This window comes from Balaenoptera physalus, assembly GCF_965194825.1.
Source record: "Balaenoptera physalus genome assembly, chromosome: 3".
Taxonomy (NCBI): Eukaryota; Metazoa; Chordata; class Mammalia; order Artiodactyla; family Balaenopteridae; genus Balaenoptera; species Balaenoptera physalus.
This window is the reverse complement of record NC_138890.1, coordinates 120,354,157-120,381,406: the sequence shown is the minus strand read 5'-3', so window position 1 is coordinate 120,381,406 and position 27,250 is coordinate 120,354,157. Positions and strand designations below refer to the sequence as shown.

General features: G+C 43.8%; 1 protein-coding gene and 1 pseudogene across 2 annotated transcripts in view; one reads left to right on the top strand and one right to left on the bottom strand.

Moving 5' to 3' along the window:
- The window catches only part of LOC309658579 (uncharacterized protein), a 98,915-nt gene extending 84,463 nt beyond the window's left edge, over positions 1–14,452 (bottom strand). Inside the window, exon 1 of the transcript XR_014262273.1 lies at positions 13,864–14,452. The gene's annotated coding sequence lies outside the window, so the exon portion shown is untranslated. The remainder of the gene's footprint in view (positions 1–13,863) is intronic.
- LOC309658564 (RWD domain-containing protein 4 pseudogene) lies at positions 4,919–7,691 on the top strand (annotated as a pseudogene). Its single transcript has one exon. The product of its transcript is annotated as an RWD domain-containing protein 4 pseudogene (transcript).
- Positions 14,453–27,250: the final 12,798 nt, after the last annotated feature.

The following is a 27,250-nucleotide window of genomic DNA, read 5'->3' as shown; positions in this document are numbered from 1 at the left end:
CATGGAATGTTCTCCAGGATAGATCATATCTTGGGTCACAAATCAAGCCTTGGTAAATTTAAGAAAATTGAAATCATATCAAGTATCTTTTCCAACCACAATGCTATGAGACTAGACATCAATTACAGGAAAAACATCTGTGAAAAATACAAATACATGGAGGCTAAACAATACACTACTTAATAATCAAGAGATCACTGAAGAAATCAAAGAGGAAATCAAAAAATACCTAGAAACAAATGACAATGAAAACGCAACGACCCAAAACCTATGGGATGCAGTAAAAGCAGTTCTAAGAGGGAAGTTTATAGCAATACAATCCTACCTCAAGTAACAAGAAACATCTCAAATAAACAACCTAGCCTTACACCTAAAGCAATTAGAGAAAGAAGAACAAAAAAAACCCCAAGTTAGGAGAAGGAAAGAAATCATAAAGATCAGATCAGAAATAAATGAAAAAGAAATGAAGGAAACAATAGCAAAGATCAATAAAACTAAAAGCTGGTTCTTTGAGAAGATAAACAAAATTGATAATCCATTAGCCAGACTCATCATGAAGAAAAGGGAGAAGACTCAAATCAATAGAGTTAGAAATGAAAAAGGAAAAGTAACAACTGACACTGCAGAAATACAAAGGATTATGACAGATTACTACAAGCAACTCTATGCCAATAAAATGGACAACCTGGAAGAAAAGGACCAATTCTTAGAAAAGCACAATCTTCCGAGACTGAACCAAGAGGAAATAGAAAATGTAAACAGACCAATCACAAGCACTGAAACTGAGACTGTGATTAAAAATTTTCCAACAAACAAAAGCCCAGGACCAGATGGCCTCCCAGGCAAATTCTATCAAACATTTAGAGAAGAGCGAACACCTATCGTTCTCAAACTCTTCCAAAATATAGCAGAGGGAGCGATATTCCCAAACTCATTCTACGAGGCCACCATCACCCTGATACCAAAACCAGACAAAGATGTTCACAAAGAAAGAAAACTACAGGCCAATATCACTGATGAACATAGATGCAAAAATCCTCAACAAAATACTAGCAAACAGAATCGAACAGCACATTAAAAGGATCATATACCATGATCAACTGGGGTTTATCCCAGGAATGCAAAGATTCTTCAATATATGCAAAGCAATCAATGTGATACACCATATTAACAAATTGAAGAATAAAAACCATATGATCATCTCACTAGATGCAGAAAAAGCTTTTGACAAAATTCAACACCCATTTACGATAAAAACTCTCCAGAAAGTGGGCATAGAGGGAACTTACCTCAACATAATAAAGGCCATATACGACAAACCCACAGCCAACATCATTCTCAATGGTGAAAAACTGAAACCATTTCCACTAAGATCAGGAACAAGACAAGGTTGCCCACTCTCACCACTATTATTCAACATAGTTTTGGAAGTTTTAGCCACAGCAATCAGGGAAGAAAAAGAAATAAAAGGAATCCAAATCAGAAAAGAAGAAGTAAAGCTGTCACTGAAGATGACATGATACTATACATAGAGAATCCTAAAGACTCTACCAGAAAACTACTAGAGCTAATCAATGAATTTGGTAAAGTAGCAGGATACAAAATTAATGCACAGAAATCTCTTGCATTCCTATACACTAATGATGTAAAATCTGAAAGAGGAATTAAGGAAACACTCCCATTTACCATTGCAACAAAAAGAATAAAATACCTAGGAATAAACCTACCTAATGAGACAAAAGACCTGTATGCAGAAAACTATAAGACACTGATGAAAGAAATTAAAGATGATACAAACAGATGGAGAGATATACCATGTTCTTGGATTGGAAGAATCAACATTGTGAAAATGACTATATGACCCAAAGCAATCTACAGATTCAGTGCAATCCCTATCAAACTACCAATGGCATTTTTCACAGAACTAGAACAAAAAATTTCACAATTTGTATGGAAACACAAAAGACCCCGAATAGCCAAAGCAATCTTGAGAAAGAAAAACGGAGCTGGAGGAATCAGGCTCCCAGACTTCAGACTATACTACAAAGCGACAGTAATCAAGACAGTATGGTACTGGCACAAAAACAGAAATATATATCAATGGAACAGGATAGAAAGCCCAGAGATAAACCCACGCACATATGGTCACCTTATTTTTGATAAAGGAGGCAAGAATATACAGTGGAGAAAAGACAGCCTCTTCAATAAGTGGTGCTGTGAAAACTGGACAGCTAAATGTAAAAGAATGAAATTAGAACACTCCCTAACACCATACACAAAAAGAAACTCAAAATGGATTAAAGACCTAATTGTAAGACCAGACACTATAAAACTCTTAGAGGAAAACATAGGCAGAACACTCTTTGACAAATCACAGCAAGATCTTTTTTGACCCACCTCCTAGAGAAATGGAAATAAAAACAAAAATAAACAAATGGGACCTAATGAAACGTAAAAGCTCTTGCACAGCAAAGGAAACCATAAACAAGACGAAAAGACAACCCTCAGAAAGGTTGACAAAGGATTAATCTCCAAAATTGACAAGCAGCTCATGCAGCTCAATATCAAAAAAACAAACAACCCAAACCAAAAATGGGTAGAAGACCTAAATAGACATTTCTCCAAAGAAGATATACAGATTGCCAACAAACACGTGAAAGAATGCTCAACGTCACTAATCATTAGAGGAATGCAAATCAAAACCACAATGAGGTATCACCTCACACCAGTCAGAATGGCCATCATCAAAAAATCTACAAACAACAAATGCTGGAGAGGGTGTGGAGAAAAGGGAACCCTCTTGCACTGTTGGTGGGAATGTAAATTGATATAGCCACTATGGAGAACAATATGGAGGTTCCTTACAAAACTAAAAATAGAACTAACATACCACCCAGCAATCCCACTACTGGGCATATACCTTAAGAAAACCATAGTTCAAAAAGAGTCATATACCACAATGTTCATTGCAGCTCTATTTACAATAGCCAGGACATGGAAGCAACCTAAGTGTCCATCAACAGATGAATGGATAAAGAAGGTGTGGCACATATATACAATGGAATATTACTCAGCCATAAAAAGAAACGAAATGGAGTTATATGTAGTGAGGTGGATGGAGTTAGAGTCTGTCATACAGAGTGAAGTAAGTCAGAAAGAGAAAAACAAATACTGTATGCTAACACATATATATGGAATCTAAAAAAAAAAAAGAAAAAAAAGTGGTTCTGAAGAACCTAGGTGCAGGACAGGAATAAAGTTGCAGACATAGAGAATGGACTTGAGGACACAGGGAGGGGGAAGAGTAAGCTAGGATGAAGTGAGAGAGTGGCATGGACTTATTTACACTACCAAATGTAAAATAGATAGCTAGTGGGAAGCAGCTGCATAGCACAGGGAAATCAGCTCGGTGCTTTGTGACCACCTAGAGGGGTGGGATAGGGAGAGTGGGAGGGAGACGCAAGAGGGAAGAGATATGGGGATATATGTATATGTATAGCTGATTCACTTTGTTATAAAGCAGAAACTAACAGACCATTTTAAAGCAATTATACTCCAATAAAGATGTTTAAAAAAAAAAAAAAAATGCTGATCAGGGCTTCCCTGGTGGCACAGTGGTTGGGAGTCTGCCTGCCAGTGTGGGGGAAACGGGTTCGGGCCCTGGTCCAGGAGGATCCTACATGCCGTGGAGCAAACTGGGCAGGTGTGCCACAGCTGCTGAGCCTGCGCTCTGGAGCCCACGAGCCACAACTACTGAGTGCACGTGCCACAACTACTGAGTGCACGTGCCACAACTACTGAGTGCACATGCCACAACTACTGAGGCCCGCGTGCCTGGAGCCCGTGCTCTGCAACAGGAGAGGCCACCGCAGTGAGAGAACCACACACCACAGTGAAGAGTGGCCCCCGATCGACGCAACTGGAGAGGGCCTGTGCACAGCAGCGAAGACCCAACACAGCCAAAAATGAATAAATAAAATAAATACATTTATTAAAAAAAATATGTTGATCAAAAGAAACCAGACACAAAAGAAATAAACTGTATTCTTGGATTTATGAAGTTCTTGACCAGACATAGCTATCCATAGTGATAAAAATCAGACCAGTGGTTGCCTGGGGCAGGGGTTGAAGGGGTGATTGGTTGCAAAGGTGGCATGAGGGAACATTTTCTATATTTTGATTGTGGCAGTTGTTATAAGAGTACATATATATATATATATATGTATATACACACATGTATATTAAACTGAAACTACATTTAAAATGGATGCATTAAAATGAATGTTAATTTTACTTCAGTTAAAAAAGTCTAATAGACTAAAGAGAAATAATAACCAAATGCACTGTGTGAATCCCAACTGGATCCTGATTTGGTGAAAACACACCTATAAAAGATTTTTAAGATGACTGGGAAATTTTGAATATGGTCTGGCTGTTAGGTAATATTACAGAACGATTGTTGATAGTCTCAGGTGTGATAATGTTATTTTGGTTGGGTAGAAGCATGTCCTTACTCTTAGGAGATGCATGCTGAAGTATTTAGGATTGAAATGTCATGATGTCTGCAACTTATTTCAAATGGTTCAATAAGAACAAAAATATGTGCACAAATACACACAGAGAGATGAAACAAATCTGGCAGATGTTAATACATGTTGAAAAGACGAAGGGCATATAGAGTTTCATTGTACTTTCAACTTCTATGACTTTTCTACATTTCCCACCAACTTTCAATAATAATAATAATAATGGAAGAAAAGTTAATGTTGAGGTGTTATGGCTTGCCCCAAAGTCTACAAATTCTTCTTTAGAGGACACTTATGTAGACATGGCTAGAGTCATAATTTTCTCCAAGTTCTTCTAAGTGCTTGTTTTTGAACAGAATCCCAGAAACTAAGAGCGTTACAAATACCTGATTGCAGCTCTGGTGGCTTTCTGGCTCTCTTGGTAGCTTGCTGGGGCAGGGAGGGCCTCGAAACACGTTGTGTCAGGGACACCCAGGCAGGGGCCACTTCTCTGCTGCCCTTGGTAGGAGGGAGGTGAATGGATAACCAGTTACCCTCCCTCCCCCCGCACTGTTGAACCCTTCTCTGAGCCTGCACAGGCGTTCCCCAGCTGAATCCTGCCAGCCAAACCAAGTCTCAGGGAAAACAAGACGCAGGTGGCCCTGTTTGCTAAACAGTGAAAAGCAGGTTTATGCAGGCACCTTACAAAAGGCTACACACCCCTTACAACAGGTTACATTTTGGCATAAAAATGTCTCTCTTCAGACCTCAAAAGCCTGAAACAGTGCCAAGAGCCTTGGGCAGGTGAGGTCTTGGAGCTGGTGAGGGAAGGGTAGGAAATCTGGAAGTTCTTCCTTAGGAAGGCCCACCTTCAGCAAGTAGTGGGGGGGAGCCAGGGAAGGGAGGAGTCTGATGGGGGGAACCTGTGGTAAACGTGGGAAATGTTACATGAGCGTTTCTGAGGTTAAGGGCTGAAAATAGTTCACTGGATCGGGCTGCTGGGTGGGCTTGGGGCTCAGGGCCTTAGTAATTTCCTAAGGTAAGGGCTGGGGGGTAAGGAGAAGGGCTTAGAGATTGCCCAGGAAGGAGGGAAATGGGGGCACAAGGTGTAAAGGATTCTTCGAGAAGGTGGGTTGCAACACCGTGATGGTTGTGGTAAAGGGCGTGAGGTCGGGGAAAGGAGGAGAGGGTTTCAGTGTCTGGAGACCTGAGCGTGCCCAGAGACCGAGTGGAGCAACTGGGACAGAGGAAGTGGGATAGTTAAGAGAGCCAAGGGTTAGGGATGCGATCATAACCCACGTGGAGGGCAGTTTAGCAAGAAGAGACTTCTCTGAGAGGGAGGGAGAGAAAGAGGGGGGCAAAGACGTGCGGGGCTTTTGAAGTCCTGGGTAGATACCAAGGCCACCCAGCCAGTTTACCCACTACACATTCTACTTTCATATCTTTAGAAATAAGAGTGACATGACATAAATCACAGCAAGATCCTTTTTGACCCACCTCCTAGAGAAATGGAAGTAAAAACAAAAATAAACAAATGGGACCTAATGAAACTTAAAAGCTTTTGCACAGCAAAGGAAACCATAAACAAGACAAAAAGACAACCCTCAAAATGGGAGAGAATATTTGCAAATGAAGCAACTGACAAAGGATTAATCTCCAAAATTGACAAGCAACTCATGCAGCTCAATATCAAAAAAACAAACAACCCAATCCAAAAATGGACGGAAGACCTAGACATTTCTCCAAAGAAGATATACAGATTGCCCACAAACACATGAAAAGATGCTCAACGTCACTAATCATTAGAGAAATGCAAATCAAAACTACAATGAGATATAATCCCACACCGGTCAGAATGGCCATCATCAAAAAATCTAGAAACAACAAATGCTGGAGAGGGTGTGGAGAAAAGGGAACCCTCTTGCACTGTTGGTGGGAATGTAAATTGATACAGCCACTATGGAGAACAGTATGGCGGTTCCTTAAAAAACTAAAAATAGAACTAACATACCACCCAGCAATTCCACTACTGGGCGTGGCGTATACCCTGAGAAAACCATAATTCAAAAAGAGTCATGTGGCTGGCTCGCCTGTTGCGGAGGCTGCCGGTTCCTCACTTGCAGCCCTCCGCCATCGGCTTCGCGCTGCCCGGGGACCGGGAACCCGGGAGACTCTCGTCTGTGGTGCTGAGGGTGTGCCTCACCAGCCCACGGCGCGGAAGAGGGACGCCCCGGTCTTGGGGCCACCGCCCTCGCTTTATTTTCATTGTCGCGAACGCCGTCCGCCCGGGAGGCGCCCCGTGACCGGCGCGATGAGTGCCAACGAGGACCAGGAGATGGAACTGGAGGCATTGCGTTCTATTTATGAAGGAGATGAAAGTTTCCGGGAATTAAGTCCGGTTTCATTTCAATATAGGATAGGTGAAAACAGTGATCCCAAAGCCTTCCTAATAGAGATTTCCTGGACAGAAACCTATCCCCAGACACCTCCAATCATATCTATGAACGCCTTTTTTAACAGCACCATCAATGTATTTCTTGTGCATTGCAGATCGTCAGCTGTAAAACAGAGCATATTAGCCAAGTTACAGGAAGCAGTGGAAGTCAATCTCGGGACGGCCATGACCTACACGTTGTTTGAATATGCCAAGGAAAATAAAGAGCAGTTCATGGAGAATCACCATCCTGTTCCTTCTGCTACGTCCATAAGCAATATCATCTCAGTGGAAACTCCTAACACAGCCCCATCAAATAAGAAAAAGACAAAAAAGAACAACTTTCAAAAGCCCAGAAACGTAAGCTGGCAGATAAAACAGATCACAAAGGAGAACTTCCTCGAGGTTGGAACTGGGTTGATGTGGTGAAGCATTTAAGCAAAACTGGCTCTAAAGATGATGAATAGCACTTGGAATTTGAGACGAGGGAGGAAGAGCATCCTTTAAAAAGAGTATGAAGCTCTTTTCAAATCCTCATCCCAATGGAGCAGAAGACTGAGTGACCAGTGAGTTCACAGCATGATCCATATTAATAGGCTTCTCGTCTTTACGTCTTCATCCCTTCTTTCTCTTAATTACTGAAGCGTAAATTGCTTCAGAGAAATTTAAACACTAGTATTCGAACTTTATACATAATATTCTTTGTAGTTCCTTTTTATTTTTCAAGGGTGAACTGCTTTTTAATAAATGAATATCTGGGGGGCTTCCCTGGTGGCGCAGTGGTTGAGAATCTGCCTGCCAATGCAGGGGACACGGGTTCGAGCCCTGGTCTGGGAAGATCCCACATGCCGCGGAGCAACTGGGCCCGTGAGCCACAACTACTGAGCCTGCGCGTCTGAAGCCTGTGCTCCGCAACAAGAGAGGCCGCGATAGTGAGAGGCCCGCGCACCGTGATGAAGAGTGGCCCCCGCTTGCCGCAGCTAGGGAAAGCCCTCGTGCAGAAACGAAGACCCAACACAGCCAAAAATAAATAAATAAATAAAATTATATATATATTAAAAAAAATAAAAAATAAAAAATAAATGAATATCTGTTTATACTTTCCTCCTGGTTTGGGTTATGATGTTTGATCATGAGAGCTTTCAATGGTATGTGGAATAGGAGAAAGAAAAAAGAAAAAAACCCAAATCTGCCAAATGCATTAGAAAGCATTTGACTAGAAGTGCTGGTTCCTATTTAAAACCGTTCTCTTTGCTGCATATACCAAAATGGGAGTAAAAGATGCCTTAATATTTAATTTTTATATTGTTAGAGACAATGGTTTTAATAAATTCCTATTTATCTGTTGTTGTGTAAAAAAAAAAAAAAAGTCATGTACCACAATGTTCATTGCAGCTCTATGTACAATAGCCAGGACATGGAAGCAACCTGTGTCCATCGACAGACGAATGGATAAAGAAGATGTGGCACATATATACAATGGAATATTACTCAGCCATAAAAAGAAACAAAATTGAGTTTTTTGTAGTGAGGTGGATGGACCTAGAGACTGTCATACAGAGTGAAGTAAGTCAGAAAGAGAAAAACAAATACAGTATGCTAACACATATATATGGAATCTAAAAAAAAAAAAAAGGTTCTGAAGAACCTAGGACAGGAATAGGACAGGAATAAAGACGCAGACGTAGAGAATGGACTTGAGGACGCGGGGAGGGGGAAGGGGAAGCTGGGACGAAGTGAGAGAGTGGCATGGACATATATACACTACCAATTGTAAAATAGATAGCTAGTGGGAAGCAGCCACATAGCACAGGGAGATCAGCTCGGTGCTTTGTGACCACCTAGAGGGGTGGGATAGGGAGGGTGGGAGGGACATGCAAGAGGGAGGAGATATGGGGATATATGTATATGTATAGCTGATTCACTTTGTTATAAAGCAGAAACTAACACACCATTGTAAAGCAATTATACTCTAATAAAGATGTTTAAGAAAAAAAAAGAAATGAGTGACAATGGTTACTAATACTGTACTGCATATTTGGAAGTTACTAAGAGAGTAGATCTTAAAATTCACAAGAAAAACATTTTAACTATGTCTGGCAACAGACGTTAACTAGACTTACTGTGGTGATCATTTTGCAATACATGCAAATATCAAATTATGTTGTACACCTGAAACTAATATAATGTTCTGTGTCAGTTACACCTCAATTTAAAGAGAGAAAAAAAAAAGAACAGAAAATGTAAACTTTATTTTATGTGTAGATGTAGATCTAGTTAATTATAGTTAACTCAGGAAGAAAGTCAGAAGGGAGGGGGGAATAAAGAAACAGATGATTGGGAGTCTGAGACAATGAGGAAAGTCAAGTCAGGAAGTGATTGAAAGGCATGGAAAAAGTAGCAAAGCAGAAAAAGATACAAGGAAAGATCACATAAAAACCCACCAAGAGGTGGCTAGTCAGGTCAGGCACACAGACCCCTCTGAAGGAAGCCCACTAGGAGTGTCCCTCTAAGTGAATTGCTGTTGCTTTTTCGCATCTCTAGGGGGAAGTCACATGGCCTGCAGTTGACTCAGGTATTCTGTCCCTCTGCTTTAAAAATGTTTCTCACTTGGCTTGGATCCATTCTCTCTGGAAAGAGACTGGCAAAGCAGGTAGGTCAAATTTCATTTTACAAACATGGATTGCAAAGCATAATCTTAGTGCCCATACAGATAGAAAAATGAATAAAAGAGGCCCTGTCCCTGCAGCAAAACGGTTCGGGCCTCAGGCTGTGAAGTGGGATGCAGCAGTGAGTCTGCTCTCAGAGGGGGCGTGGCCAGTAGGCTGGGAGGTAGGTTTGGGGCTCAGAGGTAGTGATGACCTGGAGGGAGGTTCTTTATAGTACACACTGGACTGGGCTTTTCCTGCCTAAAGATGGGGCCAACTTAAGGCTAAAGAGGCCTGCAGGGGTCTTGTCATCCTTACAGCCATTTACCGTTAGCGGTCCCATGGTGACTGCCGTAATGGTTGTGTTATCCATATTTGGGGCTATAATCCGCTTCCTTCCAGAAATACACAAATGAGGGAAATAATATTGCCCTCTTGGAGTTAAACCCCCCTCAAATCCACTCAACACATAGAGGATGGAAACGAGAGAAGCACATTTACCGGAGGAGGAGTGCCAGAGAACACTGCATGCATCCCAAGAGTGTGTGCCTTTTACATGTTGTTCCCTTTGCTGGAACGCCCTTCCCTGCATCTCTAGCTACCAAAATACTACCACCCCATGTAGCATTCTCTACCCTCTAGAAGTATGTGTTTGACTTTGTTGTAGTCCATATTTTATTCTATCTTGGAGTAGAGTTTGTGGTTACATGTAAGTCTTCCTTACTATAATACAAACTCCTTGACCATAGGAAACAGGTCTTACTCCACACTCTCTGCATATCATGGTTGGTCAATAAACGTTGTTAAATGAGAAACTGAGTGAATATGGGATAACCCCTCACTATGTACTGAAAGGTCTGGAGACCGGTCCCAGTACTGCACATTCCTAGAAAGGGTGCATTCCTACCAGTAGCCAATCACAAAAAAATCACACATTGATTTCAATCCATAGTATACTATTGTTACTTACTTGCCCGAGGAAAGGTCTGTCCTAGGTTGGGATACCCAGAAACAGCCTTAGAGGGGGATTCTCGTCCTTGTGATATGTTGAGGAAGTGCTCTCAGGAGAAAAGATGAGAGGAAAGAAGGAGATGGGAGGTGGTGCAGGGACACTAAGCAAGGATGCAGTCTCAGCTGGAGACCAGCATCAGCCCGATCCCACGCAGCACAGGAGCATTAATTGTCCCACTGAGCTGGTCTTCCATGAAGTAAGGAGACTGGCCTTTTGTACCCCCATGTCAGCTTGACTTTGTCTGGGGGTTCCCTTGGGGGTGGGCATAAGCCTCTGGGAGAGAAGGCTCCCATTGGCCGGGGGCAGTTCTCTAGATTGGGAACAGCTGTGAGCTGTCAGCGGCCGCATTCACAGCAGCTAGAGGGTGGGTGCCCAGGCTCGGCTAAGGAAATCTGGGCCAGAATTTTTAATCCATTTACAGTGAATCTCTGGTGGTTTCCAGGAGCTCCCCTCCCCTAGTCTTCCTTTCTCTTTCCTTTTCTCCTTCTTGGCTAGCCCTACAGGGTCCTGGTTTCAACTGGCTGGTACCATGACTGATGGCACTGAAAGGGCCACAGGGAATTCATGCAGCTGATGGTCCCTTACGGCTCAGGTCAAGTTCTGTGGAGAGGCACGCCCACAGAGAAACAAACATTTCATCCACTAATACCGTTCACCTTTCATAGTTTAACCTTGAACTGTCCTTCAGCTGAAAGATCTCTTCCCACTAGTGGTGAGGAGGAGGGGGAATGCAGGGAACAGAGGAGATCAACAACCTCTTACTGCCACCCATGTAAAGACACCACCTTAGAATTTCCCCTACTTGGTAAAAGAGATATCGTTCCTGCAACTTTGCGACCGTAGTCAGGGTTCAATCTAAGCTGCTATAATAAGCAGACCCCAAGGTTGTCGAGCAAGACAGATGTGTATTTTTCTCTCACAAAACAGCCTGGAGGAAGCTGAGGGCTGGAGAGGTGGCTCTGCCCCATGAGGCTGTCTAGGGACCTGGGATCAGGAATGAGAGTTGCATATCGCTGATATGCAGCTTCACTGCACAGTCTGCAGTGGCTGCCCCAGCTCTTGCTGTCATGTCTGCACTGCAGCCAGGGGAGGGGGAAAGGGCCAGAGGGGTCCCTTGCTTTTTTTGTTTGTTCATTCCTTAATTTATTCATTGTGGTAAAATACACATAACATAGAACTGATCATTTTTAAGTGCACAGTTCCGCGGCATTAAGTGCACAGTTCCGCGGCATTAAGTACACAGTTCAGTGGCATTAAGTACATTCACACTGTTATGCAACCATCGCCACCATCCAGCTCCAGAACTTCGCCTGTTTCTTTCAAGGGCATGATCCTAACTTGGCATAGATCACTTCCACTCACCTCCTTTAGCCAGAAATTAGTCACATGGCTACACCTGCTGGGAGGGAGATGGAACTGAATGTATTCTCTACCCAGACCATTATGTGCTCAGCTGAAACTTGAAACTTCCTTGGTTAAAGGAAAAATGTGCAGCCCTACCAACCCCACTCTATTTCATCCTCCAAGAGACTCTGCTCCTTTGCCTGTTCTTACAGTCCTGTGTTTTGTCTCCTGTCTGTATATTCTTTATGTGTCTGCCAGCATCAGGGCTGGCTGCCTGGGGTCTGGTGCCTAGAAGACACAGCTGCCTTAAACTGCTGGTGGCGGGCCATGTATGAGAATTCAGCACATACTGACATGTTCCCAAAAAGTTGAGTCTAGATCAATTTTTGTAAAGAAAATTGTCTTTAACTTATTTGAAATACTTGCACATATAAAGGATGTTTTTGTGAATCGTTTGGTAAAATGAATAATTATTTCTAAAAGATTGGCCACTACCTGATCTGTCGTTCATGTAAATGTGGAGTCAGATTCCTAGCTTGGTATGGGGCTACCTACTGCATTTAGTTAGGTTCTTCTGGTTCTGCTGTGGCAGGTGCGGTTCTGAGGAGAGACGAGGCCACAGGTTTTATTACTTCTTCAAGGTCAGCTGATCCTGGTATCTATTGCTGTATACAAATCATCCCCAAACTTAGGGGCTTAAAGTAACAACAGTCACTTTATTATCTTTATAAACTATGGGTCTCTGGGTCAGAAATGAAGTAGTGGGTTGGCCTGTCACTTCCAGCTCAGGATGTCTCATGTAGTTGTAATTACATGCTGGCTGGAGCTGGAAGAGAGAAGGGATGAAGCAGCTGGGGGCTGACCGGGCATTGGTCGCTCTCCTCATGTAGTCTCAGGACCACTGTGTGTGGTTTCTCTACGTGGAACAACTTAGGCTTCCTCATGGCATTGCTGCCCCTGGGCGATCAGACAGCTCCCATGGCGACTAAAGGCTTCCAGAGCGAAAGCACCAGTGAACAATGTGGAAGTTGTGTCTGATGACCTAGCCTTGGAGGTCACATGGTGTTGCTTCCACCGTACTCTATGAGACGGTCACAAAAGCCCATCAGTTTCAAGGGCAGGGGACATAGACTCCATCTCTTCATAAGAGTAGTGTCCAAGTAGCAATGTAAGAAGAGAACGAGAAATGGGAAATGCTATCGTAGCTATCTTTGGGAAAAACAGTCTGTTGCGCCAGCTTTGGCTAATTAAGAGCTTCGTGAGCTCCATAAGATATGAGGCAGGAATCAGGAAGTCACTTGGGTTTCCCAACTTGAAATTGCTAAGTGTGCTGGATTTTGCTTGTCTCTTTTTAATGTGGAAGATAAGCAGCATTGGTCTGGAGAGAATTGGCTTTTATACAGAAGAGTCATCTGCTGTAGTCTTCTGCTTGGCAGTGAAAGCAGAAGCAGCAGCAGCAGCAGCAAACAGAAGTATCTGGAAAGACTCTGCAAGGATCTGAAATTGGCCACAGTGGTTTTTAAGGAAAAAGCTACTGAAAGTCAGTTTTCCTAAAATGTAATCAGTGTCCTCTACTTATTCAGTTTCTGCTCTTAAGTTCTGTTTACACGTGACCAATATGCAGCTCCTCAACTCTCCTTGCCCTCTCTCTATATCATGGCACTCCTATTTCAGCCACTGGCATCAATTTTTAGTTTCCCAGTTTCTAACTGAGAATCTGATTTCCCATGCTATTGTTTTGAACTTGGCTACACAGGTCGTAAGTCCCTTCCTGCTAGGGTGACCAACTTGTCCTAGTTGGCCTAGGTTTGAGCACTGAAAGTTTTGTGTCCTGGGAAGCCCTTCAGACCAGGCAAAGCATGATGATTGGCCGCCCTTCCCTCTATCTAGGGAAGGGTTGCCCTTGGATCAAATGCTCACCTTAAGAGAAGGAGACCTGGGTCATCTGGTGTCCAGCAGGGCCACTGTCTTTCAGCAGTGTGGGGTAGCTTCTCTGAGGAGGGCGTATGAGTTGGGGCAGCAATGATCAACGTTTCTAGTTGAAACTGTAACTGCATGAATTACTCATTAGAAAGGGAAGAATGGAGGTTTTGTAAGTACACGTGCAGCAATTTGAATGTCGTAGGGAGAGCAGGGAAGTAGAAATCAAAATACCTGGTTTCTGCCATTGAGTGGCAATAAAACCCCAGAGCCAAAGAATTCATCTTTATGAGCCTCAGTTTCTCCATCTGTAAAATGAAAAGATTAGACTAAGGCTTGCTTCCTTTTTTTTTTTTTTTTTTTTTTTTTACTTTTGTTCTAGAACTTCATTCTAGAGGGTAGAATTACTCATTCTCTTCAAGACATGGTCTGGTACCATCATCGTTCCAGCAAGGTTCTCTCCTCCCCTCCCTTCCCCTCTCCTCCCCCTCTCCTCCCGCCCCGCCCCTCTTCCCTTCCTGCTTTCTCCATTCCCAACACCGATCCTTTTCTCCCAAAAGGCAACCACATCAGTATGAAAGCTATTTATCTTTGAGTAGGTATGTATGTAGTTTTATAACATATGAGTATTGTTTCATGTATGGATTTTTAATTTTCATATGCTATGTTGTGCTATAGACTTCATTTTATTCCTAACTTTTTTTGTACTCAGCACCATTTGCTAGTCTCTAAGGCTCCTTCCGTAGTGACATTTTATGAACCTTGTTTAATATCGCAGAATGCTGTTATCCAGAATTCTACCTAACTGGAACCAAATTAACAGCGAGCTTTCTAGAGTGACAGAAAAGAGAACAAAGTATCTTCAATCCCCCCCCCAACCCCACCCCCTGCCAACTGTACCATTTGGTCTGCATGAAGGGAACCAAATGCATGAATATGCAGAGAACATTGCTGGGGAATAGAGGAAGTGTTAGATGGCAAGAGCAGTTATGAATGCACCTCTGGGCTTCCGACTCTGTGAACTATGAGGCCTTCCCCAAACCTCCCAGATCCTCTGAACTCTCACTGGGGGAGCTCACCTCTCCCTGAGGCTGGTGGGCATTTTCCTAGGGGAGGCGGGAGGAGGAGTTCCCTGGCTCTGGCTCATGTTTCACCAGAAACAGAAAAGGAAGGCAGCTGCTTAAGACCTCGGCCGGAGATCCATCTCAAAGAGCGCAGATACCCACAAGCTTTCACTCCTCCTTCCCAGATACCCGCAAGCTTTCACTCCTCCTTCCCGGGGCCGAGGACCCGGTGGGCGTCCTGCCCGGAGAGTTTCTGTGGCTATTGGTGGCTATTAGCAGATCAGTGAGTCGCAGGCTGAGCTGCTGTCTTGGTGGCAGTGAGGCTCCGGGTGCCATGTGTTGCCTGGGAAGAGGCTGCAGGTGGGGAGCAGCTGTGGGTATCAGCCCCTCGTATCACTGCCTGCCGACGCCTGGAGACCGGATTCCCTTTTGGGCAGCAGCGATTCACATTGGGTGGCCTCTGGCTTGTCTTCTACATCAGCGCCATGGAGAACTACCCAGAAGACTGACAAAAGCAGAGATCCCCTTGGAGGAAAGAGGGCCTCTCCTCTCTCCCAGGCTTCTGGCTCCACAAGGCCTTCACCCTTCTGGCCCCTCAGCAAGCTTGGCAAGATCTCGCCAGGCTCGGCTGGTGAGGGCCGGGAGGTCAGGGTGGGATGTGGGGTGGAGGGTGCCTTATGTTCCCCCAAGTGACACACTTTATCACCAAAACTTCATACAGAAGCACATCTGGACTCTATTCCAGGCTTAACGATTTCTGCTCCTTTGGAGATACAAAAACAACAAAATACAAAACCGAAAATAAGCAAACATATTAACAGGCACACACACAGACAGCAAAGACCTATTGTTTCCAGCCCGTCTCCAACTTTCGGCTGATTCCACATTCAGATATGCAGTTTCCAGCTTGTGTTTTTCAGCTTCTCAGAGGAGGAGATAAGTGCAGTCCTAGGAGTACATACACACTTCACCTATATGTCTTCCTTTGCAGTAATAGGACTTACGCTGACTCTAAGAATCAGAGAAGGTTCACCTTGGCCTTCAGACCTACTAGCAGCTGATTCTTCATAGCCAGGGAATGGCTTCAGGGCCTCCTGGCAAGGGCCTGGGCACTCCAGCCCTACTGGGGACCCAGCTCCTCAAGTACCCAAGGGGCAAGTTTAAAGAAATGTAGCAAGATAAAGTAAAGGCACCCGATCGGCGCTGAGCTTACTATGCTACATTCTTTTTCTGTATCATCTCAGTTGCTCCTCATACCCTTATGAAGTAGGTACTGTCATTAGCCTCTTTTATAAATGTGGAAACCGAGGCTCAGAGAATCTAAGCAGCTGATCCAGCTGCATATCTAGTGATTGGTTGAGCCAGGATTTGATCACAGAAAAGACTCCAGAGCCTAAGCTCACTCTTAACCACTACACATGTGTAAAGCTCACACACACACACGTGTGTGCGCGATGGTGTATACATGTGCACTTCGGTTTATGAAGTGTGATCATTTTAATAATATTCACAGAATCATAGGTTATTGGAAGTCACCTTAGAGATGACCTATCTGGCCCCTCCCTGACTTTTGATTTCCACAAAAAACCAAAGTGGGGACTTGCCTTAAAGAAATAGTTCTTAATTGAGCAAGAATCAGAATCACCCGGTTGCTCTGGACCCCAACCCCAGAGCATCTAATTCAGTAGGTCTGGGGTGAGGCCCAAAATTTGCATTTCCGACAAGGTCCCAGGTGATGCTGATGCTACTGGGCCGGGGACGGCCCCGTTGTTACTTCCACTTTCTTAGCAATGTGGACAAAACCTACACATGGTCACTCTTAGTTGAGTCACTTTTTCCTAAATAACTCTCCGCCTCTCAGCAACAGAACCAGAATGTGGTAGGAAGAATTCTAAAAAAGCCCTCCCCCCCGAAGGATTCCGTACCCGTTGTTCCCCGAACCTGTGAACGTGATAGCATTCCTGTGCCTGTGTTATGTTATACGGCACAATCCATCTAAAAAGGAATTATCTGAGTGGGTATAATTTAATCACACAGGGCTTTCAAAGAAGCAGAGAACTTTCTGTAACTGTCACAGCAGAAGGATAAGGCAGAAGGAGGAGGTAAAACAGAAGTCAGAGAGATTTGAAGCCTGAGAATGAGGCAAAGTGCCATAGCTGCTGTGACGATGGAGAGGGCCACAAGAGAAGGGACATGGAAGCAGAAAGTGACCTTCAGCAAGGAACCAGGCCCTCACTCCTGCATCTGCACAGGGTCCAATTTGCCAGCAACCTCAAGGAACGAGGGAACAGATTCTTCCCAGAACCTCCAGGTAAGACGATGCCTGACTCACTATCAATATAATAAGAGGGTCTTTGTAAGCCTCTAAGTTTGTGGTTGTGACCACAATAGAAAGTGAATACACAAGCACACAGATTCCTGGGTCCAGAAGGGAGCTACTGCCCAGTGCAGACCTACCCCATCAGAAGATCCTTATGGTTTGACGAAAATGTCACGGGCTGTGACCTAAATTCCAGCCCCAGCAAGGTAGCATTCAGTTCAGTCCGAAAAAAAGGCTGTCGGAGAGAACAGCCTGAGGACCGCCTGCCCCAGCGCCCCTCGCAGACAGCCTGGCTCAAGAACTCGGCAGAGAGCTTGTCAGCATGTGCCTGTCTTTCATGGAGGAGCAGTTTAAAAACAGTTTAGGAAAACAGATTGTCCTCCTGTGCCGCTACTTGGTCAGATAACATACTTCCCTGTTTCTGAGATTAATCATCTATAAAGATGTCCCTCACCAGGATATTAGGAAGCTCATGCAAGAGGATGGGATAAATGCACAGAATCTGTACAGCAGTGATCCCTGCCCGCCCACCCCTCCCCAAGATTCTTGTTATTCTTATAACAAAGTAAAATTCATGGAGACCGTTTTGATTTTCAACATGACTATAGTACAGCTATGATAGTACAGCTATGATTCAACCACTGTGTCTTTTTATTGTAAAAGGTGAATGTAACTCTCTGCTGCCACAGTCAGACGCAATTCAAGTAAATAAAACAGGTTAGCAGCAGATAATTCCTGCTACTGAGATCCCGCCAGATACCTCCAACTGACTTACAGACACCTGACATTCGTATAAGTGCAGATTCATTTCTCAGGGCTGAGGTTCCACATCTGCTGCATCTGTACCGTGCATTGACCCTCCTGCCACAAGCCCTTGTCCAGGTGCTGCTGAGTACCGTATGCGGCCTTTCTCGTTCTCCCTGAAGTCTGCAGCCTTGGCCCTCTGAAGGCACAGGGCTGGTTGGAGCATGGCTTTTGGACCCTAGCCGTCCCCTCCATGACAGCTGCCTGCTTTCCCTGCTCTGGTCCTAATGACAGGCATGTCCTGGTGGAAGTACCTGCCTTGTGTGGGACACCAGGACCAGTCTAGGCCCTGGACTTCCGAGCAGGGTCAGGAGCTGTGCGCTCTGACCCTCTTTTCCTCTCACAGCAGTTGAATGCGGAGTTGAGCCCATGGACCAGGTTCCTTGAGAACCCAATCATGCCCTCCAAACCTCTTCTGATTTTGTTGATCTTCTTACCGTTGGGGATGATGGTGGCCATTGACAGATGACAGGCCATTTTGACATTGGCCTACTGTGCGGAGCAGAGCATCCAGCCCCCTTCCTGCTGCTTCTCTGTTTTCCCCACCCCCTTTGACTCCCCCTCCCCCTCCGACAGTGTGCTAGGGGTAGGGGAAGCCACATGGTGTCATTTCTACCTAAATGGGAATAAATTCTTTCTGAATTCTGGAAATCTTGAAGGGTTTTGAGACACATATTTGAAAGCAAAACTAGTAGATTGCTGTTTTACCATGTTGTCCAAGCTCATGGTTTTGTTTTATTCTATTTTGCCTTTCATGTGCTTTGAGTGGTTGAAACATTTGGTACTTTTTTGCTATTAGAGAACTGGTGGTATTTCATCTGTAATCAAATCAAAGTGAATATGGCCTGCACTGTAGCAGAAACAGGTTATACTGCAGGAGCATGGCCTGGGCAGCTAGACTGTTGAAAGATGGATTTGTCACTTTACCAAACTTTTAAAAAAAAGCCATTTGATCACACACATAACACACACACACACAAATTCCACAAAGCAATTTACTTCCCACCACAATGTGTTCAGTCAAATGTTTTGTTAACAAATATGTGACTGTGTTTTGTTTCACTTCCCACAAGAGTTCTCTGATAAGCTCGGAAAACTCTGTTTTTGTGGTTTTAGCGTCACTTTTCATTCATCTCTTTGCACTGTAATCATTTCAAAATTACAGTTTTTAACTAGGAGTGTGGATTGGTGGTTAAAAATTGGATGTTTGATGTTTAAGTCTGAAAAACAGTGGGAATATGCAAGATACTCAGGACAAATCAGAACTTGGCGTTACTGATGACTGCCACAGAGTTGCCTGAGTAGGTCCGATCCAGAATTTGCCAGTAAAGAAGGATGAGGTTACTAACCACCGATAAGAGAATGAGTAGACAAACATGCTTGATTTGAAATCTTGGGGCATACTTGGATGTCCACATGGACAAACGTTCAAGCAGTAGCACAGACGAAACAGTGAAAAGCCAATATCCCTCTGTGGAAGATTGTACTTTCCAGAGAGTGGCAGTAATATCTCCTATGCCACATGTTCTTCTGCACTGTGACCTTGACATTCTTCCCCTAGAGAGGAAGAATCTAATTCTCTTTCTTTTGTATCTGGGTTGACTTAGTGACTTCCTTGAGCAATAGAATGAAATGCAAGTGATATTCTGGGACTTCCAAAGTTAGGTCACAAGATGCCTTGCAGCTGCCACCTGGGACTCTTGGAACACTCACTCTTAGGACATTCCCTCTCGAAACCCAGTTGCCATGCTTGGAGAAATCACATGGAAAGGCCACAGGTAGGAGCTCTGGTAGACAACACCCGTTCAGCTCCCAGCAATGGCCAGAATAACTCTCAGCCGTGTGAGTGAAGCATCTTGGACGTCCAATTCAGTTGGGTTTATGAATGACCGTAACCCTAGCCAACTGTCCAGCAAAACTCAGTCAAGTTACAGAATTACGTTTTAAGCCACAAAATTTGGAGGTATTTTGTTATATAACTGGAACTTCTCCCAGTTCTCTTTCCCAATTGATTATGCATTCTTTCAGTGATATTTTATGTACGTACCTTCAATAACAAGTATACCTCATTCCCCTTGCAAATGGTAGCATAGTAAATACACTATTCACTTTACTTTTTTTTCAGTCAACAACATATCTTCGAGATTATCCCATACTTGTCCACATAGACATGGCTTGCTCTTAAACAGTGGCAGAAAACACACACACACACACACACAACCAATGTTTGTTCCCAAATAGAAACATAAATAGGGCAGAATCCAACACTCTGTTCTTCTCTCTTCCAAAGTAAAAAAAAATAAAAAAAAGAGAGAAAGAAAAGAAAAAGGTAAAAGAAAAGGAAACGCAGGGCTTGAGGCTGTACCCCTTCTTAAACAGTGGCAGGCTACCCCACTGTTTATCACTGTAACTTATTTATCCAGTCCTCTATTGACGGACATTTAGGTTTTTTTCCCCCCCAAAGACAGTGATTCATTGTTTATTCTGCTAAAATACTCTTTTATGCAGGTGTCTAAAGGATATACTTAGGTTACATTCCTATAATTCAATTCTATTCTATTGTATGTGCATTTTAAATTTTAATAGATATTGTCAAATTGTTCCCTTCCAAAAAAGTTGTTTCAAGTTGTACTCTCACCAATTAGATTTTAAAATGACTATTTTCCTATACTCTTGCCCCAACAGTGTATTACCAAAGTTTAAAAATTGTTTACCCTGGATTCCTATTCACATTATGGATTTTATTATAGTAGTAAAAACTGAACTTAATCATTGATTTCTATTTGATATCTTGATACCTCTTGTTTGAGAAACTCCTAGCTATAATTGCATCAAACAATTATTTTTGTCAGAATATTAAATTGTATGGATTGGGAAAGATCACATGAGCTATTAGGTAAAAAGAGAGTTAATGAATGACATAGTTTCATGTGATTCCATTTCTATGAAATGTGTAAACTTGTAAGAAAAAAATGTCTGGAAGTATAGATACAAAGTGTGTTAATAAGAAGCAAAGTCTATACAAATTATCAAACTAGCAATAAAACTAGCAATAAAACACTGCCTGAAATTTCCTGCAAGGTCAATGTCATGATTGCTTCAGAAGGAAGAGGCTCTATTCTTTAGGTATGGCTGAAAAAAAATTTAGGTTGAAAGAGGGAGCCAAACTGAAAAGGGTGCTCATAACAAAAGATATATTTTAATGTGCTAAAAGCCCTATTTACACTGATAAAAATTTTGAAGCGAGAATAGAGAAAGAATTGGTTCTTATAAACTGATGTAGAAAAAAAATCATTTGCCAGATCAATCACTACATATCAGGCCCCAGGGGCTATGATGATTTTCTTGAGTTAAGATCTATATTTGGAGCATCAACTACAATTGGAATCACCACTTGATAAATTTATAATAATAAACAGCCATTCTTTAAGATCTATCTCCCTTCTTAAGAAGCCAAAGGGGTGAATTAAATAGGGATGTGATAGGTATCACCACCCCTATATCTTTCAAGTCTTTCATGATGACACTGATCTCTGCAATTTCCTCCAGGAAAGTGTCATTGCTTTTATTTTTCTATCCTGATAGGGAAGGACTTCTACTTGGCTCTTCCTACCATAGCAGCCATGTTCCACAGGTTAGAGAATTAATGTGGGGATTTGCCAATTGCCACGTATGTCTATTCTAATTTTACATTCAGGAACTGGGGAAATAAACACAGGATGGTTTCGCAGAACTACTGACCCCACTGTATTCAACAAGACAAAATTCCATTTAGCACCCAACCACCCTAAGCCCCCCACTTTGACTCATGGACCACAGTGGCATTTTGGGTCCCTAGAAATAGTGTCAGTTCAGAATCAGGGTGTATCAGTTCCCAGAGGTTTGGGCAAATGGCTCTCTGTCCTTTGAAAAATACTTGGAGGAAGATTTAAAGTATATATACTTGTAGCAGTGTGGCAGGGTTCTTTTTGAAGGGGAACCAGCCTCTCCTCCGGTCATGGAGCTCCAGGTCTGTGAATGGCTTAGGTTCAAAAACTGAATAAGAAGCCTTGACTTTCTATTGTGATAATACAAGTCAGGTTTTTGGTCACCAGATCTGGAGTTTTACCTGTTATGCACACCAAGTAACATTTTAGTAGGATGCTCATCTATTTCATTCCTAGGGACATGATGATCGATTAGCCATAACCAAAGGTTATGGTGGGTCATAATATTCTGACTACCATCCTTCATCCCTGATACCCATTATGATAAATGCTCTCCTCTTGTCTTTGGCTATTAAGTGCTTTCTCTTGGCCTCTACTAGTCTGAAATTCCCATATCAGCCCCGTTAAAATCAGCAGGCCCACCTTATTGGCAACATTTCTTGATATCATACCTGGCCTAGAGAAGACAACCATCAGTAAACTTTTCAAGGATATTGATGCTTTCTGCACTAATGTATTTCTCAACACCTTGGTGAAGGGATCAAGGGGTAGAAAATAAGTGTAAAGGTCAGTCATAAAAAGTCTACTCCAACATCTCTATCTCTCAAAGTCTTTGAATTCCTCTACATTATACCAGAGAATTTCTGGTATCTCAACCTCATTGAATACAAGCCGCTGTAGAGTCCAAGTATCAATCAACCAACCAAGTCCACTAGTAAGGTCACTTCCAGCTATACACATTAACATTAACATTAAATCTAGAATATATTAACATTAAATTAAACAACAATAAATTAATAACACTAACATTAAATCTAGAATATCTGTTAAGTGCACCCATATAAAAATTTACCAATCCAGTATTATATTCTATTAATCCTTAGGATTAGTTGCTACCCATATTCTCCACATTTCTGCTGATATAAATTTTTAAAATATTATAAATCTTTTGGAGAGTAAGCCATTTTCTCCTGAGTCAGAATAGAATGTACTACACCCCTAGAGTATGCTGAAATCTGATAAATTATGTTTAGAGGCGACAAGAGGTACTTGGCGTGAATTTTGAGAACAGGCATCCTTTGCTGCTTAAGGTGAGGTTATTATAGTATATTCAGGCGAAATAAGTGGGGAGAGTTGCTTCTGCTAACAAGGATGGCTCAGAATGACTCAGGGGCTCAAGATTCTCAACTTCATCTGATCCTACATGGGTGTCCTCATTCCAAGTCTGAGGATCCCAATCCTTCACAATCAACCCCCTAACTTTCATATTAGATACTTGATAAGGCTGTGAATTAAACTTTTGTTGTGATTATGTAACCTGAATATTTAAATTTTGTGTTTGATTTTCAGTGAGGCCAGCCCTGCAGATACTAGAAAGAAGAGATTCTTTTAGGGCCACTGTAGAAGCTCTTTGGTTTTCTGACCATTACTTGAGCTGATATTTTAAAGACTTGCTATTGCCATTTTTCTTTTTGTAAGTATTCTAGGGCACTCAGAAGTGGCCATCTCCATCTCACAATTCTCATAGCCTATCATAACTATCATACTAGTTAACTGTAGCAGCCACTTGGTCCCTAAGGCTCTTCCTTCCCTAGGCACTTTTTTTGCAGCCTTCCACAGGTGATATTTTGATTAATTTTGATGTTACTACATGCCTTGGGTTACCAATGTCCCATTTTTCATTGATCCTAGCACTGTATTTGAGGCCAAGAATATGACCAAACCAACTCCAGAATCCCACCTTTGTTGGTATGTTTCCTAAACCCACTGTTGGTACTACATATCAGTCAGGATCCAGTTAGGGAAACACAAACCATACTAGTTATTTTAATAGAGAGGATTTAATTTAGGAAACTAGTTAAACAGGTATTGGAGGACTGAAAATGCAAAAAATGAACACTGAGGTAACTCAGAGATAGTAAAAATAGGTTGGGGGAACAGAGGGAAGGAGCTGGAGTTACATTAGAATATAGAAGCTTAGAGAGGGGACCACATGGAGCTGGCACCTTGCTTTCTGAATAAAGATTGCCATTCAGCTTGTGCTGGCATCTCAGGAGTTGGGATAAAGAACCTCTGGGGAGCCGCCATAAAAGCCCAAAAGGACAGGGTCCAGAGAGCTTCTGGGTTGGTGAACACGTGGAGATTTGGGGAGAGTGGTGCACTCCGAGAGACGATGGAAGCTCTGTGCACCTTTCCCCATACCTTGCCCAGTGCATCTCTTCTGTCTGGTTGTTCCTGAGTCATATCCTTTTAAAATAAACCAGTAATCTATTAAAAAAAAAAAAAAAGAAAGAACCTCTGAGGAGAGAGCATTGTTTGGCAGGTGGTGGTGTTTTTGAAGGGGCACAGTGAGGCTGGCTCTGGGTGTATGTGTGGAGGGAAACTGGAAATTGGAACTGTTCCTACCAGGATGAAAAACTGCTGCTGGAGTGACAGACAGTAGCAGCAAGCAAAAGACGAAATAGTACAGCTGACCCTTGAACAATGTGGTGGGGTGGTTAGGGATGTCAACCTTCCACGCAGTTGAAAACCCATGCGTCACTTACAGTCAGCCCTTGGTGTCTGTGGTTTCCCTGTATCTGTGGTTCTGCATCTGCAGATTCAACCAACCGCAGATCGTGTAGTACTGTAGTATTTACTATTGAAAAAAATCCCAGTATAAGTAGACCCATGCAGTTCAAACCCCTGTGGTTCAAGGATCAGTTGTAATTGCTTTCTCCTTCCTCCCACCTTGCAGTCTCCCTCTAGTGCCCCCTACTGGCAGAGTCTAATATGGAACCATCTGGCAAAGGGAAATGTTCTTGGCAGAGTCTCAACCAAAGCAAAGTATCAAGGGGTGGGTTTGGAGCAGAGTCACAACAGCTTAATAATCAGCCTAGTTCTCTTGATTGTAACCTGGTTGTTAAAAGAATGAAATGAAACCATGTACATTAAATATCTAGAATTGTGCCTGATGCATTGTAAGTGTTCAATAAATCTTAACACTTTTTTTTTTTTCCTGGTGTGCACTGAGATGAGCCTATGGGGTCTTTTCCCTTCAATGTAGTGTATTACACTGACTGGTTTTCATATGCTGAACCATTCTTGCATTCCAGGAATAAATCCCAGTTGGTCATGGTGTATAATACTTTTAATATGCTACTGAATTCAGCTTGTTAGCTTTTTAAAAAATTGGTATTTACTATATATATACAGAATTTGAGTTTTTAGGGAGAGAGGCAGAGTCAAGGTGACCTTGAAAGTGTAAGTGGAGGGATCTGAATTGAGAGCTTAGACAAGATGGTAGAATAGGAAGACACTCAGCTTACCTACTCTCATGGCACACCAAAGTTACAGCTATTTACAGAGCAAGTATTGGTGAGAAAGACTGGAATCTACCAGAAAAGATCTACAACTAAAGGTATAAAGAAAGAACCACAGCGAGACATGTAGGAGGGGCAGAGTCATGGTATAGACAAGACATATGCCCCCAGGTTGGTGATCCACAAATGAGAGAATAATTACGATTGCAGAGGTTCTCCCCAAGGAGTGAGGGGTCTCAACTCCACACTGGGCTCCTCAGCCTGGGAGTCCTGCCTGGGGAAGACAAGTCCTCAGAACATTTGGCTTTGAAGACCAGGGGGACTTACTATTGGGAGACCCAGAGGGCTGTGTAGAGACTCCACTCTTACAGGGCACACACAAAATTTCACACACTCTGAGACCCAGGGCAGAAACAGTAATTTGAAAGGAATCTAGGTTAAACCCACCTGCTGACCTTGGAGAGTCTCCTGGAGAGGCAGGAGGCAACTGGAGCTCACCCTGGGGACACAGACACTGACAGGAGCTATTTTGGGGAGCTTGTGGACACTGGCACTGGCAAGTTCCATTTTGTAATCCTCCCTCTAGCTTGTTAGCCTCAGGACCCAGTCCCACCACTGCCTACCAACTTGTAGGCACTAGTACTGGGATGCCTCAGGCCAAGCACAGCCCCACCTGCCAGCAGGCAGGCAGCCTTAAGACTCTCTGAACACACAGCCACCCCTGGACACAGCCCTGTCTACTGGAGGGCCCACAGCTTGTCCTCACATATCACTGCACAGGCACTAGACCCGGGACCCCCAGGGTCTGACACCCAGAGACCCCAGGACCCAGTGGGCAGGCACCATTCCCAGGACCCCTTGGGCCCCAGTCCTGCCCATCCATGAGCTGGATCTAACTTGGGACCAGCCTCACCCACCAGTGGGCAGTGATCAGCTCCAGGATAACCACAGCCCTGCAGCCTGCCATGGCAGGACCCAGCCTACCCACCAGCAAGCCAGAACCAGCCCCAGGACCTTCTGAGCCCCAACCCTGCCTATCAGCCGCCCTACACAAGCTCAAGACACCTTGGACCCCTCAGCCAGCTGCCCTGGGTTCTGGACCCACTCACCAGTGGGCTGACACAAGCTTCAGGACACCCTGGGCCCCACAGCCAGCTGTGTCAGGAATCAGCCTCACCCAACAGTGGTCTGACAACAGCTCTGAGACTCCTGGGCCCTGCAACCAGAGATTCTAGGGCCTGAATCTGCCAGTGGGCTGCCACTAGCCTCAGCACCTGGCTTCACCCACTGGTGGGTAGGCACCAGTCCCAGGAACACCTGGACCCCAACCCCACCTACCAGCAAGTGGACACTGGCTTCAGGACAACTGCAAGACTCAGCCAACACACCAGCAGGCCAACACCAGCCCCAGCACCCCTTCAGCCCTGGCTCTGTCCAGCAGCAGGCCAATTCCAGCTCTAGGACAACTCAGGTCCCCGTCCCACCCACCAGCAGGCCAACACCAGCTCTGAGATACCTTGGACTCCTCATCCAGCCATCCTGAGATCTAGCCCCACTTACAAGTGGGCCATTATCAGCTCTTGGGACACCCATAGCCAGCTGTGTCAGGAACTGGCCCCACCCAACAACAGGCTGACACTAGATCTGGAAATCCTGGCCTCACAATTACCCACCCCAGAACCTGGCTCTGCCCACCGGTGAACCAAAACTAGCCCTGGGACCTCCTGGAGTTCACAGCCAGTCGCCTTGTGATCTGGCTCCACTAACCAGCAGCTGGCAGCCTCTGCACAAAGCAGGGCCTGGCAACTGAACAGACTGGAGGCCAGCCACACCTGCCAGACTGTAGTCAGCCACCACAAAAGAAGGACCCAGGCAGCCCACATGCGGAGCACCCCTAGAGCATATAGCTTTGGCGACAAGAGGGAAGTGCACTGCTGGGTTGCGTAGGATGTCTCTTACAAAAGGCCACTT